The sequence below is a fragment of the Schistocerca americana genome, chromosome 3 (genome assembly GCF_021461395.2).
Source record: "Schistocerca americana isolate TAMUIC-IGC-003095 chromosome 3, iqSchAmer2.1, whole genome shotgun sequence".
Classification (NCBI taxonomy): Eukaryota; Metazoa; Arthropoda; class Insecta; order Orthoptera; family Acrididae; genus Schistocerca; species Schistocerca americana.
In genome coordinates this window covers 905413061-905431944 of record NC_060121.1, presented here as the reverse complement: position 1 = coordinate 905431944, position 18884 = coordinate 905413061, and positions in this window count along the sequence as shown.

Below are 18884 nucleotides of genomic sequence, written 5' to 3'. Positions count from 1 at the left end.
GAACAGGGGTGATGCAAAACTTTTTTTGATGTTTGTGTATATGCGATCTTTGGCGCAATATATTACTACACGAATGTTTAAAATGGTGGCGTACTTCCAACTGAGAACACGTCAATTTCCAATCTTTTTTTTTTTTTTTTAAATGAGTAGTGAAGCATAATTTTACCAGCCGAGATGGTTTCCATTGAGAGAATAGCCCACTTCGTTTTTAAATTAATTTCAACATTTCCATTAAAATTAATCCAGCCATTGTATTTATACAAAACTATATCCTTGTTACTTCGTCTTTAATTTTCTCTTTTACTTGCGTTCACATTTGTATTATTTGTGATTCGTTCAGAACGTATTTGCTCATTTTCAAACCATTACCTGAGCCGTTCTCATGCGATTATTGAAATAATATCGCAGTAAAAAATTTATACATTTCGATCTGTTCCCAACGGATCACATTAGAACGTTCTGTGTCGTTGATGTTACTATCTACTATACAGTGAGACCCCTGAATCGCACCTTGACTACCTGGTAACTCACCCGACCTCAGCCCCACAAAAATATCTGGGACTATTTGGAACAGCGGCTAAAACGTAGGAATCATTCTAGCAGTTTGTTAGGCGTACGGGATGTAATCATTAATGCATAGCTTCTATTGGATATGGCGTACATGAAAAAACTTGTGAACTTTCTTCCGCACCGAATTGGGACAGTTATGAAAGACAGATGCGGTTGTTACAAGGCATTAACGCGATGTGTTCTGTGGGCGACTATTTTATTTGTGCGGTGTGCTCAGTAGTAACAGCGAGAGTGACATTAGCAGTAACAGTAGTACTGTATTTGCTCTCTTTGTAGCCTTAGCGTCGCCATTATTTAAACTAATGTTGATGCAGAAAAGGAGCCGTAGTGGGAAAATACGCGTTACTGTGAAACACGAGGTCAGCCGGTTCCAGTTCGACTGCCCACACATGCACATCCGCGGCAAGTGACCAGACTATTACGGAATAAATAAGACTGTAACCGGAAGCGTTGAAACGAAACATTGAATTACGGAACAATTAATAACATTTTATTATGTCCGTGGAATATGACATTTCTTTTTATTCACAAGTGACGAAACAGGAAAATTTGGTGTGAAGCCCCGAGCTGCTGCAAGGTGGAAAACCTTCAGAACATTTATTACGTATTGGACTCTTATGCAGGAACCTTTGTCAAGTTATTACTCTTTTTGTGAAAGAAGTTGTTCACCACAAAATGTTGAAGCAAATGATTTCCGCCTCTCTTCTGTGGAGACTCATTACAATACCAATATAACAAATTTATGCTGCTGTGTTACCTGTCCTTTAGCAGAGAGAAATTTTATAAATAAATTGCTTCAATTTTATTCACAGAGGCGGAGTATCTGATTGAGTTGAGACTGGAGTGCTAAGCAATTTCAATACACTGTCTATGTCGCACAGTCTGACGTAATAATGCATCGTCAGCGATATATACATATATTCAGTTGCATGGAAATCATCTAGTGATCGCACTGTACGCGTACGAAGAACATGCAGAAGCTCAACGTATATATATATATATATATATATATATATATATAGAGGGCTACTACAAATGATTGAAGCGATTTCATAAATTCACTGTAGCTCCATTCATTGACATATGGTCACGACACACTACAGATACGTAGAAAAACTCATAAAAGTTTTGTTCGGCTGAAGCCGCGCTTCAGGTTTCTGCCACCTGAGCGCTCGAGAGCGCAGTGAGACAAAATGGCGACAGGAGCCGAGAAAGCGTATGTCGTGCTTGAAATGCACTCACATCAGTCAGTCATAACAGTGCAACGACACTTCAGGACGAAGTTCAACAAAGATCCACCAACTGCTAACTCCATCCGGCGATGTTATGCGCAGTTTAAAGCTTCTGGATGCCTCTGTAATGGGAAATCAACGGGTCGGCCTGCAGTGAGCGAAGAAACGGCTGAACGCGTGCGGCCAAGTTTCATGCATAGTGATGTGAAAGATTCAGTGTTTAAACCTCCTCTACCAAGAAACGTGCCAGAACTGCGAGCTCGCATCAACAATGCTTTCGAACTCATTGATGGGGACATGCTGCGCCGAGTGTGGGAGGAACTTGATTATCGGCTTGATGTCTGCCGAATCACTAAAGGGGCACATATCGAACATTTGTGAATGCCTAAAAAAACTTTTTGAGTTTTTATATGTGTGTGCAAAGCATTGTGAAAATATCTCAAATAATAAAGTTATTGTAGAGCTGTGAAATCGCTTCAATCATTTGTAATAACCCTGTATATATATATATATATATATTAGATTTGCCTTTTGAAGTACTTCACTCTTCAGCATCCTGTAGATCGTTATGAGCAACGTGATGGGCCTTTAGTGACGCTCCACACCGTATTTCTTCGGCATGGCAAGTGCCTTATAGCGCAAAAGGCAACCTAATTTTCCCAGCAAACAAGAATTATTCATTACAACAGGCTGAGAGTGACAACGGGCTCCTTCGTAACTTATATACGTTTATAACTTGATCATGTGAAGTATTGGTGTGTGCATGGAACACCAGAGGAATATTTTGGAACTATGTGCTGTCACTCTTCAGGCGTACGGTATAATTACAACTGTTTGAGTTTAACACAACAAGCTGGGAACGCAGTCAAATGATCTGTTAGATCCAGTGGACATACACTACTGGCCACTAAAATTGCTACACCACGAAGATGACGTGCTACAGACGCGAAATTTAACCGGGAGGAAGAAGATGCTGTGATATGCAAATGATTAGCTTTTCAGAGCGTCGTTGGCGACACCTACAACGAGCTGACATGAGGAAACTTTCCAACCGATTTCTCATACACAAACAACAGTTGACCGGCGTTGCCTGGTGAAACGTTGTTGTGATGCCTCGTGTAAGGAGGAAAAATGTGTATCATTACGTTTCCGACATTGATAAAGGTCGGACTGTAGCCTATCGCATTTGCGGTTTATCGTATCACGACATTGCTGCCCGCGTTGGTCGAGATCCAGTGACTGTTAGCAGAATATGGAATCGGTGGGTTCAGGAGGGTAATACGGAACGCCGTGCTGGATCCCAAAGGCCTCGTCTCACTAGCAGTCGAGATGACAGGTATCTTATCCGCATGCTGTAACGGATCGTGCAGCCACGTCTCGATCCCTGAGTCAACAGATGGGGACGTTTGCAAGACAACAAACTTCTGCACGAACAGTTCGACAACGTTTGCAGCACCATGGACTATCAGCTCGGAGACCATGGCTGCGGTTACCCTTGACGCTGCATCACAGACAGGAACGCCTGCGACTATCAGCTCGGAGACTATGGCTGCGGTTACCCTTGACGCTGCATCAAAGACAGGAACGCCTGCGATGGTGTACTCAACAACGAACCTGGGTGCACGAATGGCAAAACATCATTTTTTCGGATGAATCCAGGTTCTGTTTACAGCGTCATTATGGTCGCATCCGTGTTTGGCGACATCGCAGTGAACGCACATTGGAAGCGTGTATTCGTCATCGCCATACTGACGTATCACCCGGCGTGATGGTATGGGATGCCACTGGTTACACGTCTCGGTCACCTCTTGTTCGCATTGACGGCACTTTGAACAGTGGAAGTTACATTTCAGATGTGTTACGACCTGTGGCTTTACTCTGTATTCGATCCCTGCGAAACCCTACATTTCAGCAGGTTAATGCACGACCGCATGTTGCAGGTTCTGTATGGGCCTTTCTGGATACAGAAAATGTTCGACTGCTGCCTTTGCCCGTACAGGTCTCTCACCAATTGAAAACGTGTGGTCAATGGTGGCTGAGCAACTGGCTCGTCACAATACGCCAGTCACTACTCTTGATGAAATGTGGTATCGTGTTGAAACTGCATGGGCAGCTGTACCTGTACACGCCATCCAAGCTCTGTTTGAGTCAATGCCCTGGCGTATCAAGGCCGTTATTACGGCCAGAGGTGGTTGTTCTGGATACTGATTTCTCATGATGTATGCACCAAAATTGCGTGAAAATGTGATCACATCTCAGTTCTAGTGTAATATATTTGTCCAATGCATCCCGTTTATTATCTGCGTTTCTTCTTGGTGCAGCAATTTTAATGACCAGTATTGTAAATATATAAGGTGTATCAAAAATAACTTTACAACTCTGAAAGCTCATACTGATTAATGCATTTAATCTTCAGGCGTGGATTTCGTTTCATCTTACGGCAAGATACATCTTCACTTAGCTGGAAAGAGGACATTAAGGAAGCCCCGCCCGTCGGATGGGTAGTGTAGTACTACGGCATCTTGCATATACTGTACGCTGCGTTTTTGGTCATCATTTTCAATCTGGGGAATTAAAACTTTTCTAGCATATCTAAGCACACTATCCGTTGATAGTTTTCTCTTGGAAAAAGAGATATTCTTAAACTTTGCATTTGCTCAATGCACAAAACACATTCAGTTTTAGGCTATCACGTTCATGTCACAGGGACTTTCGTGGGCTTTCATTGCCCCAAATGCTGCAGTTGTGTTTAATAACTGTACCACTTACGTGAGAAGCCGACTCGTCACTAAAGATAACCTTTCCTTTGAAACCTTCATCTTCATCCTACCGATGTAACATTTCCATAAAAAAGTCGTTCCTGATAAATCCTAAATATCTAGCGTCTCGTCCATAGCTCCATCAGGCTGCATACAATGGTATATTGAGTGGGTATATAGAGTAGTGCAACGCTGGACAATTGTAGCGAAATCTAGAATGATCTGTAGAAAATAGACGGTCGTAGTCATTAAAAATCTGTTATTATGCGAACAGAGTTCAATATACTTTGCAAAAAGATCGGTAAGATAAAGTCAGAGGGTTTTGAGCTGACAGGTGGCCTACTATTTTGAGCTGGAACCGGAAATGTTCAAAAAAGAAAGAAGGAATGTCACCAGCCCAAAATTAACGACATCGTGCATCTATAAAAAGACTGATGGGCGAAGTACGCAAAAACTACCTCCGTCATATGTTAGCGAGAGATCAAGCCGAGAATCTTAGAAAATTCTGGTCCTGCGTAAAATCACTAAGCGTGACGAGAGTTTTCTGTTTAGTCATTCGTTGACAAGTCTGGTGTGGCAATAAAAGGCACCAAAAGGAAAGCCGAAATTTTAGATTTTGCGTTAAAAAATCATTCACAAAAAGCCGTACTGAGGGCATAGAAATAAGCATTCCTGGCACTGAGAAGCAACTAAAGGAGTGGAGAACAAATACAGTCACTAGTCCATATGGAATCCCAATTTGGTTTTACAGTGAGTATTCTTCGGCATTAGCCCTAAACTGAGGCTGCATTTATCGTGAATCCCTCGCGCAGGAGAATGTCCCTAGCGGGTATACAAAATCGCATTTAACTCTCGTGGGGTAATATGAGAGAAAGAACTTCGACTGCGGTCTACATTGGTTTATAAAGGACACATGGCGTTATTTAGGTTGATTTAGGTTGATCACGGATATACTCAATAATGTTCATGTCTGGGGAGTTTGGTGGCCAGCGGAAGCGTTTAAACTGAGAAGAAGTGTTCCTGGAGCCACTCTGTAGCAATTCTGGGGCGTGGGGTGTCGCATTGTCCTGCTGGAATTTCCCAAGCCAGTCGGAGTGCACAACGGGCATGAATGGATGCAGGTAATCAGAGAGAATGCTTATGTACGTATCATCAGTCAGAGTCGTATCTAGACTGTCAGGGGCCCCATATCACTCCAACTGCACTCACACGCCATCCAAGCTCTGTTTGAGTCAATGCCCTGGCGTATCAAGGCCGTTATTACGGCCAGAGGTGGTTGTTCTGGATACTGATTTCTCATGATGTATGCACCAAAATTGCGTGAAAATGTGATCACATCTCAGTTCTAGTGTAATATATTTGTCCAATGCATCCCGTTTATTATCTGCGTTTCTTCTTGGTGCAGCAATTTTAATGACCAGTATTGTAAATATATAAGGTGTATCAAAAATAACTTTACAACTCTGAAAGCTCATACTGATTAATGCATTTAATCTTCAGGCGTGGATTTCGTTTCATCTTACGGCAAGATACATCTTCACTTAGCTGGAAAGAGGACATTAAGGAAGCCCCGCCCGTCGGATGGGTAGTGTAGTACTACGGCATCTTGCATATACTGTACGCTGCGTTTTTGGTCATCATTTTCAATCTGGGGAATTAAAACTTTTCTAGCATATCTAAGCACACTATCCGTTGATAGTTTTCTCTTGGAAAAAGAGATATTCTTAAACTTTGCATTTGCTCAATGCACAAAACACATTCAGTTTTAGGCTATCACGTTCATGTCACAGGGACTTTCGTGGGCTTTCATTGCCCCAAATGCTGCAGTTGTGTTTAATAACTGTACCACTTACGTGAGAAGCCGACTCGTCACTAAAGATAACCTTTCCTTTGAAACCTTCATCTTCATCCTACCGATGTAACATTTCCATAAAAAAGTCGTTCCTGATAAATCCTAAATATCTAGCGTCTCGTCCATAGCTCCATCAGGCTGCATACAATGGTATATTGAGTGGGTATATAGAGTAGTGCAACGCTGGACAATTGTAGCGAAATCTAGAATGATCTGTAGAAAATAGACGGTCGTAGTCATTAAAAATCTGTTATTATGCGAACAGAGTTCAATATACTTTGCAAAAAGATCGGTAAGATAAAGTCAGAGGGTTTTGAGCTGACAGGTGGCCTACTATTTTGAGCTGGAACCGGAAATGTTCAAAAAAGAAAGAAGGAATGTCACCAGCCCAAAATTAACGACATCGTGCATCTATAAAAAGACTGATGGGCGAAGTACGCAAAAACTACCTCCGTCATATGTTAGCGAGAGATCAAGCCGAGAATCTTAGAAAATTCTGGTCCTGCGTAAAATCACTAAGCGTGACGAGAGTTTTCTGTTTAGTCATTCGTTGACAAGTCTGGTGTGGCAATAAAAGGCACCAAAAGGAAAGCCGAAATTTTAGATTTTGCGTTAAAAAATCATTCACAAAAAGCCGTACTGAGGGCATAGAAATAAGCATTCCTGGCACTGAGAAGCAACTAAAGGAGTGGAGAACAAATACAGTCACTAGTCCATATGGAATCCCAATTTGGTTTTACAGTGAGTATTCTTCGGCATTAGCCCTAAACTGAGGCTGCATTTATCGTGAATCCCTCGCGCAGGAGAATGTCCCTAGCGGGTATACAAAATCGCATTTAACTCTCGTGGGGTAATATGAGAGAAAGAACTTCGACTGCGGTCTACATTGGTTTATAAAGGACACATGGCGTTATTTAGGCTGATTTAGGTTGATCACGGATATACTCAATAATGTTCATGTCTGGGGAGTTTGGTGGCCAGCGGAAGCGTTTAAACTGAGAAGAAGTGTTCCTGGAGCCACTCTGTAGCAATTCTGGGGCGTGGGGTGTCGCATTGTCCTGCTGGAATTTCCCAAGCCAGTCGGAGTGCACAACGGGCATGAATGGATGCAGGTAATCAGAGAGAATGCTTATGTACGTATCATCAGTCAGAGTCGTATCTAGACTGTCAGGGGCCCCATATCACTCCAACTGCACTCACCGCACACCATTTCAGAGCCTCCACCAGCTTGAGCAGTCCCCTGCTGACATGCAGGGTCCATGGATTCATGAGGTTGTCTTCATACCCACACACTCCCATCCGCTCAATACAATTGGAAACGAGATTCGTCCGACCAGGCAGCATGTTTCCAGACATCAACTGTCCAGTGTTGGTGTTGACGGGCCCAAGCGAGGCGTAAAGCTTTGTGTCGTGCAGCCATCAAGGGTACACGAGTGGGCCTTCGGCTCCGAAAATCCCTAACTATGATGTTTCGTTGAACGGTTCGCATGCTAACACTTGTTGATGGCCTAGCATTGAATTCTGCAACAATTGGCGGAAAGGTTGCACTTCTGTCACGTAGAACGATTCCCTTCAGCCGTCGTTGCTCCCGCTCTTGCAGGATCTTTTTCCGGCGCAGCGATGTCAGAGATCTGATGTTTTACCAAATTCCTGATATACACAGTAAACTCGTGAAATTGTCTTACGGGTAAATCTCCACTTCATCGTTACCTCGGAGATGCTGCGTCCCATGGCTCGTGCGCCGACTATAACAGTACGTTCAAACTCACTTAAATCTTGATAACCTGCCATTATAGCAGCAGTGAGCGATCTAACAACTGCGCCAGACACTTGTTGTCTTATATAGGCGTTGCCGACCGCAGCGCTGTATTCTCTCTGTGTACATATCTCTGAATACGCACGATTACACCAGTTTCTTTGGCGCTTAAGTTTATATCTTTCGCTACTACTGCCGCCAACTGCCTGTGTGTGGTTATTGCACGCTGACTTCGAATACGGGCGATGCTGACATTAATGTCAGTGTACCGTGTATATCCAAGCGTAACTTTTCAAAGCGACGTGAAATGCAACTAATGTGTAAAGTCTGTCGTAAGAAAGGAGAATGGTGGACCTCAGTTTGTTGGGAGTGTTCTACGAAAGCCTAAGTCATCTTTAAAGGAGATAGCATATAGAACACTTGTGAGATCCATATAGGTGTAGAAGTAATTGTGACACGCGAAGTACCCTCGGCTAAACACATTTAAGTGCTTACTTATTGTATATGTGGCGTAGTACATATGTATAAGTGGAAACAAGGCGGCTTTGAGCTTATCTGGCGGATGGTCGGGGATGCTAGTATTTCGTGGTGCACAACCGAAATGGCCCTTAGTAGGTAATTAGACATAACACAGATCAGATAAATGAATTCAATAAATACAATTGCCTGTTTTGGATTCGCGTTGGTCCCGGGCATCTCCGATAAGCAATGATCAGTAGTCTACGTGGTTCGGCAAGTAACTGGTCAAAGAGATTGCTTTGTAGGTACCTGTGACGGGCGCGAGTGATTTCTGCTATTTGCTAGGTCTGCCTGCCTCTCGCTGCAGAGGTGGCGGCTAATGTGCTTACCTGCAGTAGACCCGTAAGGACAGGCGACGTAGCGATACGGCGTTAGACCGCGTCGCCGCGAGCGTGGGCGTCCGCGGCGAGGCACTCGCTGAGCTAAATATAGCAGCGGCGAAAACAAGGCGCGCCCATGAGTCGCGTCCGGCAAGCTGTTTCACCAGGGCGTGTCACAAGTACAGACTTAAGACCGCTGATGCAAACCTGTAGCCATGCATTGCACATGGCTCTGTACGAAGCACTACTTGATGACTGACTCGTCATGCTCGCTGACGAACTCGCTACACCAACACAGTAACTGGATATTGGGACGCTCCAGACGATACCTCAGAGGCAGCTCAAGTGTTGCGTAAGTGAGAGCTAATGCTTGTTTAGGTCTAATCGGAAACAATATCCTCTGAGCCTTGCGTCATTGAGATTTGATGTACGGTCGTCGCACAGTTGCAAATTATTATAGGCGCATATTCGTGGCGTCAATTTCCAGTGTAATTATGAAACATCTTTTATATAATCCAGAATGAGATTTTCACTCTACAGCGGAAAGTGCGCTGATATGAAACTTCCTGGCAGATTAAAACTGTGTGCCAGACCGAGACTCGAACTCGGGACCTTTGCCTTTCGCGGGCAAGTGCTCTACCAACTGAGCTACCCAAGCATGACTCACGCCCCGTCCTCGCAGCTTTACTTCTGCCAGTAGAGCACTTGCCCGCGAAAGGCAAAGGTCCCGAGTTCGAGTCTCGGCATGGCACACAGTTTTAATCTGCCAGGAAGTTTCATATTTTATATAATGTCCGAAAAAACTGAACCATCCCGAAAACATGATCGGATGTCAATGTAACTTCGTACGCAGACACTCCATCAGCAGGCATCAGATTACGAAGTCTTCGTAATCTATTCTATTTTCAGTTTACCATTTTCGCTTTTGCTGTTATGTTTTAGTTTAGTTTTTTTATTGATTGCTTAATGAAGTAGGATCAGTTTATTCTATCTCGCGAGATTTTCTTCTTTTTTAAATAGCCAAAAAACACTTATCAGCTACTGAAGCATCTGTATCTTAGGATCAGTTTATTCTATCTCGTGAGATTTTTTTTTAAAAAGCCAAAAAACACTTATCAGCTACTGAAGCATATTGGTGGAATAAGAAAGTGAAATATTGCAAAATAGTGAAATATAGATAGACGATCGCTTTTAGATTCACATTCAATTATTTTAATGATAGCGCTTATTAGAACACAGAACTGCTTTATTATCTATGCCTCGAAGTGAAGACATTACTATCTATGACTAAGGAATGACGTCATTGTTCAAAGCCGACGGGTTGTATCCCCTGCTTCACTAGACCCCTGACTTCCGAGAACAAGTAACATACTCGCTGTAACACTGTGTCATCCCGCACCGCTGGTCGAAGAATAGTAGCAGCAGGACCAGGGAATTACCGTCCCGTCGGTAGGCTGCCGTTAACATCGCAACTGAAACGGCTACGTCTAGAATGGTGCAGTGACTGGGAAGCACTGGATGCTGATGAATGCCGTGGCATTGTGTTAAGTGATGAACCGCGGCTCTGCCCTACCCTGGATGACCATCGTCGGGGAGTGTGGTGGCGACCCAGGGAGAGGTCCCATTCTTCCAATGCTTTGGAGAGGCACAGCGGTGTTGTTCCTGCCGTCATCGTGTGGGGTTCTATTAGGTATGATTTCAGGTCATGGCTGGCAGTAATTAAGGGAACACTGACGGCACATTTGTACGTCACGGGTATCCTGCGTCCTCCTGTAACCTCTCAATCGACAGCATCACTAAGCCATTTTTCAGCAGGATAATGCTCGTCCACTCACAGGCATGTGTCTCAGTAAACTAACTGCATGCTACTCAGGTAAACCAGTGGCCATATCCCCACATCTGTCCCCGACAGAACATGTGTGTGAGATCAGCGACCACGCCAGATACGTTCCAGTGCAAGTATCCAACATATCACAAGAACCAGGTACAACAGCTTTGGGCCGGTTGCGTCAGGAGATGATACAATGGGACACTGTGCCAAGCAAGTCGGTGCGTGCATACAGGCCACAGAGGTTGCAACGTCATACTGATAAATGGACCTATATTGCCAAGTTCTGATTCGAGTTTTTAATGATTGAAATACCGTCAATAGCTCTCTCAAGCCATGACGTTCCATGTCGTTTCCTCCTCCACCTCTGGGTGGTTCACTTGTTTTGTCAGGAAGGCAGAGCACTTACACACAATGACGTTTTAAGAGAATGAAAATCTCCCTGTGGGACTCAATACGAATGCCGCAAACACCGATCGTGTGATATCCAGCTCGCTCTGTTAATCCTTAGTGCAGTAGATACCGGCACCCAAGTTGCTGCCGTGTCCCTTAACGTCCAGAATCCATTCGATGCAGTTCCGCACTGTCGCCTAGTGTTGTAGAGCCGTAGATATTCAACGACGAACAAAATATCAGGTGGATGACACCGGAAACTCAGTGAGGCTGCTCACAGACCACGCCGTTGTCTATAGGAAGATTGCAACGGCGGAGGACTGCAACGAGATGCAAGAAGAGGAGATCGGCGCTTCTCTCAGGGGCCAGCAATGGATACCAACGTAAATAAATGTAGCACACAGCACACAAATGTGCAGAAAGATCCATTACTGTTCAGTTACACTACAGCCGACAAATCACTGGAACCGGTAAGAACCGTAAACTACACTCCTGGAAATGGAAAAAAGAACACATTGACACCGGTGTGTCAGACCCACCATACTTGCTCCGGACACTGCGAGAGGGCTGTACAAGCAATGATCACACGCACGGCACAGCGGACACACCAGGAACCGCGGTGTTGGCCGTCGAATGGCGCTAGCTGCGCAGCATTTGTGCACCGCCGCCGTCAGTGTCAGCCAGTTTGCCGTGGCATACGGAGCTCCATCGCAGTCTTTAACACTGGTAGCATGCCGCGACAGCGTGGACGTGAACCGTATGTGCAGTTGACGGACGTTGAGCGAGGGCGTATAGTGGGCATGCGGGAGGCCGGGTGGACGTACCGCCGAATTGCTCAACACGTGGAGCGTGAGGTCTCCACAGTACATCGATGTTGTCGCCAGTGGTCGGCGGAAGGTGCACGTGCCCGTCGACCTGGGACCGGACCGCAGCGACGCACGGATGCACGCCAAGACCGTAGGATCCTACGCAGTGCCGTAGGGGACCGCACCGCCACTTCCCAGCAAATTAGGGACACTGTTGCTCCTGGGGTATCGGCGAGGACCATTCGCAACCGTCTCCATGAAGCTGGGCTACGGTCCCGCACACCGTTAGGCCGTCTTCCGCTCACGCCCCAACATCGTGCAGCCCGCCTCCAGTGGTGTCGCGACAGGCGTGATTGGAGGGACGAATGGAGACGTGTCGTCTTCAGCGATGAGAGTCGCTTCTGCCTTGGTGCCAATGATGGTCGTATGCGTGTTTGGCGCCGTGCAGGTGAGCGCCACAATCAGGACTGCATACGACCGAGGCACACAGGGCCAACACCCGGCATCATGGTGTGGGGAGCGATCTCCTACACTGGCCGTACACCACTGGTGATCGTCGAGGGGACACTGAATAGTGCACGGTACATCCAAACCGTCATCGAACCCATCGTTCTACCATTCCTAGACCGGCAAGGGAACTTGCTGTTCCAACAGGACAATGCACGTCCGCATGTATCCCGTGCCACCCAACGTGCTCTAGAAGGTGTAAGTCAACTACCCTGGCCAGCAAGATCTCCGGATCTGTCCCCCATTGAGCATGTTTGGGACTGGATGAAGCGTCGACTCACGCGGTTTGCACGTCCAGCACGAACGCTGGTCCAACTGAGGCGCCAGGTGGAAATGACATGGCAAGCCGTTCCACAGGATTACATCCAGCATCTCTACGATCGTCTCCATGGGAGAATAGCAGCCTGCATTGCTGCGAAAGGTGGATATACACTGTACTAGTGCCGACATTGTGCATGCTCTGTTGCCTGTGTCTATGTGCCTGTGGTTCTGTCAGTGTGATCATGTGATGTATCTGACCCCAGGAATGTGTCAATAAAGTTTCCCCTTCCTGGGACAATGAATTCACGGTGTTCTTATTTCAATTTCCAGGAGTGTATTTAAAACTATCCATGTGGAGCGACCTAAATTGGAACGACCACGTCAAACCACTTCTAGGAAAATTAGATTCCGCCCTGCGATTCAATCGAAGAATCCTATGAAAATGTAAATCACGCACGAAAGGAATATGTCACAAAAGACTCATTTGACCGATATTCTTGAGTATTGGTCCATAGTGCAAGACCCTTACAACCTAAGATTGACAGAGGGAAAAGAGAAGACCGAAAGAAGAGTGTTACATTTTTGTGTAGGTGTTTGAGTAAGCATGAGTGGGTAACGAAAATGCTGGACAAAGTCCTGCGGTGAACCCTACAACAGACATGTTTTGCATCACGGAAGGTTTTCTATTAAAAATTCCGACAGCATATTCTAACGCAGCTGTCGTCTAAGTCCATTTAAAAGTCATTGTTACACAGTTTGATGATAGGTAACTGCATTTCATCAGCTACTCATATAGCTATCCAAATGCATAGTTACAGAGTACGAGAAACAGCAATGCTAAAAAACAATTTCAAATTGGGTGACGTAATGAGCAAAAAATTTTAATACTCATTCTATTTCCTGAACGTATTTGTGTCGCCAAACCTCTTCTTGTGTAGTGAATGATATAAAGGTTCAGGTTTGCGGAACGTTGGTATAGATACTTATTCACATGTTCATCACACTTTCTTTAACTTCCATTCCAAGCTTGACAAAACAATGAAATTTATGTATCAGTTTTCTGCACATGGCTAAAAGCACTACTCTTTCCAGAATAGACAGATTTCATATTTGTCACTGACCTCAATCAACAAACTCGTGAAACATTCCGATTGCATTTTGACTACAAATTACAGTTTCCAACATAAAAAGTCGTACTCGGTACACCTTCCGTTCATAGCACATAGGCTAACTTACAATTCCATGTCCAAACAAAGACTGTTCCACACAGCCCGAGACAAAGACTAAATTACTTTTGGCGCCTATGACGAACGATATATTACAGCACGAAATTCTAGATTGTTCCCGAAGCACCAATTGATTTAGTTGACATTCATATATTGTTTTCTGCAAGCGTGAGTGAGCAGCTACAAAAGAAACACTCCTTTTGAGACTATTAAAATTTATAAAAATAAAAACAATTACGTATTATTGTATATGGCTTTGAAACAGAGTTTGCCACATCGCCAAAATACGAGAAATAAACATTTCATATTTTCCTTGATATGACTGTTTTTTATGGAAAATTTAGTATGTTTTCGATAAGCTATAACAGCTCTTTATTTAACAGATAATAAAATATTATGAGAAATTTCGCCATCAGAATACTGTAAAGAGCGAAATATATGCCATTTATGATCAAATAAAAGAAATGGAGTTTATTGGATAATTAAATTATGTTAAAATAAATAATATTTCCATGCAATACACTGATCTCATAGGCTCACCTCTTGTATTTCAGACTTGTTGTTTCACGCAAAACGTAACTCATAAAGAATGGAATCGCAAATTTCATCAAACAGACGTAGTTGCATACTTTACTATTGATCCAAGACCCCCTAATTCTGGTTAGTTATAACAGGTTCCAAAAAGTGTCAATTAACGAATTACTTCCTCGCACATGTTGTCTCTCAAAATTACCGTGACGGAAAAATCAGAGAAAGTGGAATCTTACTGACAGTTGTTCGTGCGCGTCATTCGCTGCGCCATACACTGCCAGGGCGTACGTTCAGTGAAGATGCGGATATAGATGAAGACAGCATTCAAAACGTCAACGCACGTGACATTATATCACAAAATCACACTGGAATTGATGATTACTCTCTGGAAAAAGTTAGCTTCTCTCTTCCACAATAAAGGTCGTCTTTCGGACGCCCACCTCGAACAATAAAAGCGACTCACTTTCCAGAATTTCTTGCTAAGAATATCGAAGAAACGACCAACAAGAAGTTGAGAAATATGTGTGACAAGAGGCCTTCAGAAACAGGTAGCTTACAGGTCTGCGGAATGAAATTCCTCTCTGTGCAGCACCATGTTTTTCAATAAGAGAAATATTTGGAGTATAAGTTTCGATCGGTCGCCAATTGTAAATCTCTGTGAAAATCCGATGAAGTTTCGCACAGATGTGTTGGGTAGTGTCTCTAGTACGCTCTTCGATCGCGGCATATCGCTCTTTTCAATTCTGAGCGCACTGTGAGCACATAAAGACGGTCAGTAAATTGTGTCTCTCTTCAAGTATGAGGGCCTGGTGAGAGTTTTCGTCTGTTTCGTACAGCCCTCATAAATGTCATGCGTTTCGTTCTACATGACATATCTCGGCCGCATTCTGAAGGGGCAATGAAGATGCTCCTGTAGCATTTTCATGGGAAGTTTTTGATCATCCACAACACATCCCGTAATTGCCTCGTCCTGAGTTTCATCTCTGCTCACTGGCTATGAAGACAAAATTTTGACACAGAAAATAAGCTGTAAACGAGCGTAGACAATTAGCGGAAAGCTTAGGCGGCTGCCTTCTATGACGATGTTACTGGAAATTGGTACAACGCTAAGACAAATGTCTAAGTAGGAGCGGCGACTATGTAGAGAAGTAGCTGTAAGGTGTAGCCAACTATTACAAATAAAACATGTTCGATTTTCACAGGGGTTTCCATTTCGCGACCAATCGGAACTTACTTTCCGAATAGCCCTCGTGTTTCAGTCGGCAAACAATATGAAAGTAAATTTCATTCGCTTCTTTAATATGTTCTGCTCGATCCTAATCCACTTTACTTTTGGTCTGTAAACTAAAATCCACTATGAAATATTTTAATGGATGGGCAAGGCACGTGGCGTGACTTAGCCAGCGAGCGCTAGGGGAAGCTACCCACCGAGGCAGAAGAGCACTCGCACAAAACACCCGCTTAATGGGTTATTGAACTGGTCTCACATTTTTGAAGTCCGATGTTTGAATCCCTTTCTGTCCGTTAGCATTTAGATTTTCTGTGGTTTTCCTGATTCGTTTGGGTGCATGTGATGATTCCTTTGATCTCGGCTGTTTTTGAGCTATCCTTGCCCCGTCCTTGCCCTGTGATCACAGGACATTGGTCACTTCTCCCCTTTCCTTCGTGAACCGCCATGAAATTCATTCTTTGTTGGCAGTTTCTGTAACAATAAACTCCAAGACCCAACACAACGAACACTTCGTCATTACCTATAGACAAACTACGTACAACTTTGGGTAGATCGTCTTAGTCTTATCTCGAAACGTTCAACAGAAGCATTTTTCATATTTTCACCAATTGCTACATCCTACACCACTAATGAACAACTGACAGTGGTTCAGACACTGGTGTGGACACACTGAATACTTTATGCATAACAAGTTCGTTTGCGTGGCCATAGCTTTAGAAATCATTAGTTATTTATTTTGTTCAATGATTAAGATACACTACCTTCTTCTTCCAATGAAATATTTTGTAGTTTTGTTGTGTCATGTCTTCGTTTCATACAATGGTTCATTGTAGCTCTCGAACAATACTCATGCATATCTTTGTATACTGAATTTTTCAACATGCGAAAGAGTATGCGCAGTTCTGAAACTTTCAGGCTGATCAACATTGTGTGCCGGTCACGGAGACGAACCCAATACCTTGCCTTTCGCGGGCAATGCTCTTGAAGACTGAGCTATTCAGTTAAGACTCAAGATGTCTCCTCACAGCTTTAATTCCCACCTGTACTCCATCTCCTGCATTTCAAACTTCGCAGAAGTTCTCCTTCATGTCTTGCTGGACCAGCAATTCCGCAAGAAAGTACAGCTTGGAGACATGGCTCAGTCACAGCCTAGGGGATTGTTTGCAGAACGAATCTTTCACTCTGTAAGGAAATTTCTAAACGGTGCATCCTCCCCTGCACTAGTTCAGCACTAATAATGCATAAATCAACTTTGGTATTACCAGGCGAAGCTCTTCACATTCCAACAGCAAGGCAAGGATTAGTCGTCCCCATGCAGACGCTGTAGCGTCTATAGTTTCAATGTCACTTACACAAGATTTGCAAATTTCGTAAACCACATCCTATGAAGAAATGTACCACATGTGTATTTGGAAATGGAAACTTCAAATAATTATGTAATAAGCGTCCGCCTGCGTAGTCGAGTGTTCAATGCGTCTGACTGCCATGCAGAGGACACGGGTTCATCTCCTGCTACCACTAGATATTTTTCCATAGTATGAAGATCAGAGTGGGGTCCACTAACGTACTTCAACGAGGAGTAGCGTCTTCAAGGTGTAGAAAGCCGACAACGGCAGGGAGAGCAATGTACTGACGCCATGATACTCCATACTACCTCCGAATGATGTTACATGGCAGAGGATGAGACGGCGGTCGGACGGCGCTGCGTGGTCTTCTGGGCCTAATGAAACAGTTTATTTTCTTTTCCTTTTTTTTCTTTTCTTTTTTTGTGGACCAAACATGACAGTGGAAATATACATCATAGCAAACATCCAAAACGGTTGCAAATTTCTTAATAAGTACTTAATCCTGTTCTTGCAAAACAATCCAGTATCTGAGATCAATTCTGCAGAATCCATGGGTAGACGGCAAAAAATCCATCATTCGCAGCAAACAATTCCTGCCTTCAATACAATGTATTCAGCATACACTTAAACAAAAAAAGTATCTCCGATGTACTGTATGTTATTAATTCGTTAACCCGTAAGCAATCTTAAATATTATAAGCATTACTGTTTGCGAAAATTTATGTATGAGGCGCAGAGAGATTTGAACGGGAAAGCCTAACCCCTGCGACAATAAACGAGTATGCATCTTGTCCAGCGAAGCTGATTGTTTGGTTGCATAGGCGTTAGGCGCACCAAATACATGTTAGCTTACAAATGAATGCAAAATATCACGCTTCTTGAACGATGCGTCGCATATAACGGTTCCTTACGAGATAACAAAGGGAGTCTATTTATGGGTCATATAGCCTTGACATACGTTTTAGGTTGTTTTCGCAGATCGTCAAGTTATGCATACCTCAAACAAATGCGTTGACAAATGTTATACAATTTACTTAACACGGCTTAACTAAGACACAGACACCAAGTATTAATTTCTGTCAAGATAAGTTAATGTGTAAGTATCAGAGAGAATGTGAGAACAAACAATTCACAACCGAGAACGAGAAATGTTAAATTCATTAGAAATTAAACGACACACGCAGACTACTTATTAATTTGATCGTCAACTCTTTTCATGGAAAATTTTTAAATGTTTCATCACCAGTAAATGATTAGTTTACACCTTACGCAATCATCTAAAGGGTATCAATTTTATCCACTGAGTGTCACTTGTAAAAGAAGTCATAAATGTAGCAATCTTCCACTGCTTAAATTGTATCTAAAAGTGGTGTATTATGCTTATGTGTGTGAGAATATTAATCGATTTTTTGATATGTATGTTTACACTAAAACTTCTAGTTGAAACCTTTATCCTTCAAAATGTTCAATACGACTGTGAATCCTCATTAAGGAATAATAAAGATGTGCTGTTGAACATTGTGATCTTTTATACTTCACCATCAGTTTACTTTCCTTTATATTTTAATAATTTGAATTATCATAAACTGTAATATGATGAACAGGCGCCGGTTCTGGTAAGCAAGGTTGCTTAAGTAATTACTTGCTCCACAGATCTTATTCACGATAAACTAAAAAAAAAAAAAACTAAACTCCGTCCGAACAGGCCTTCCTGGAAAATGTCAACAGAACAAAAGTAGAACGCGAG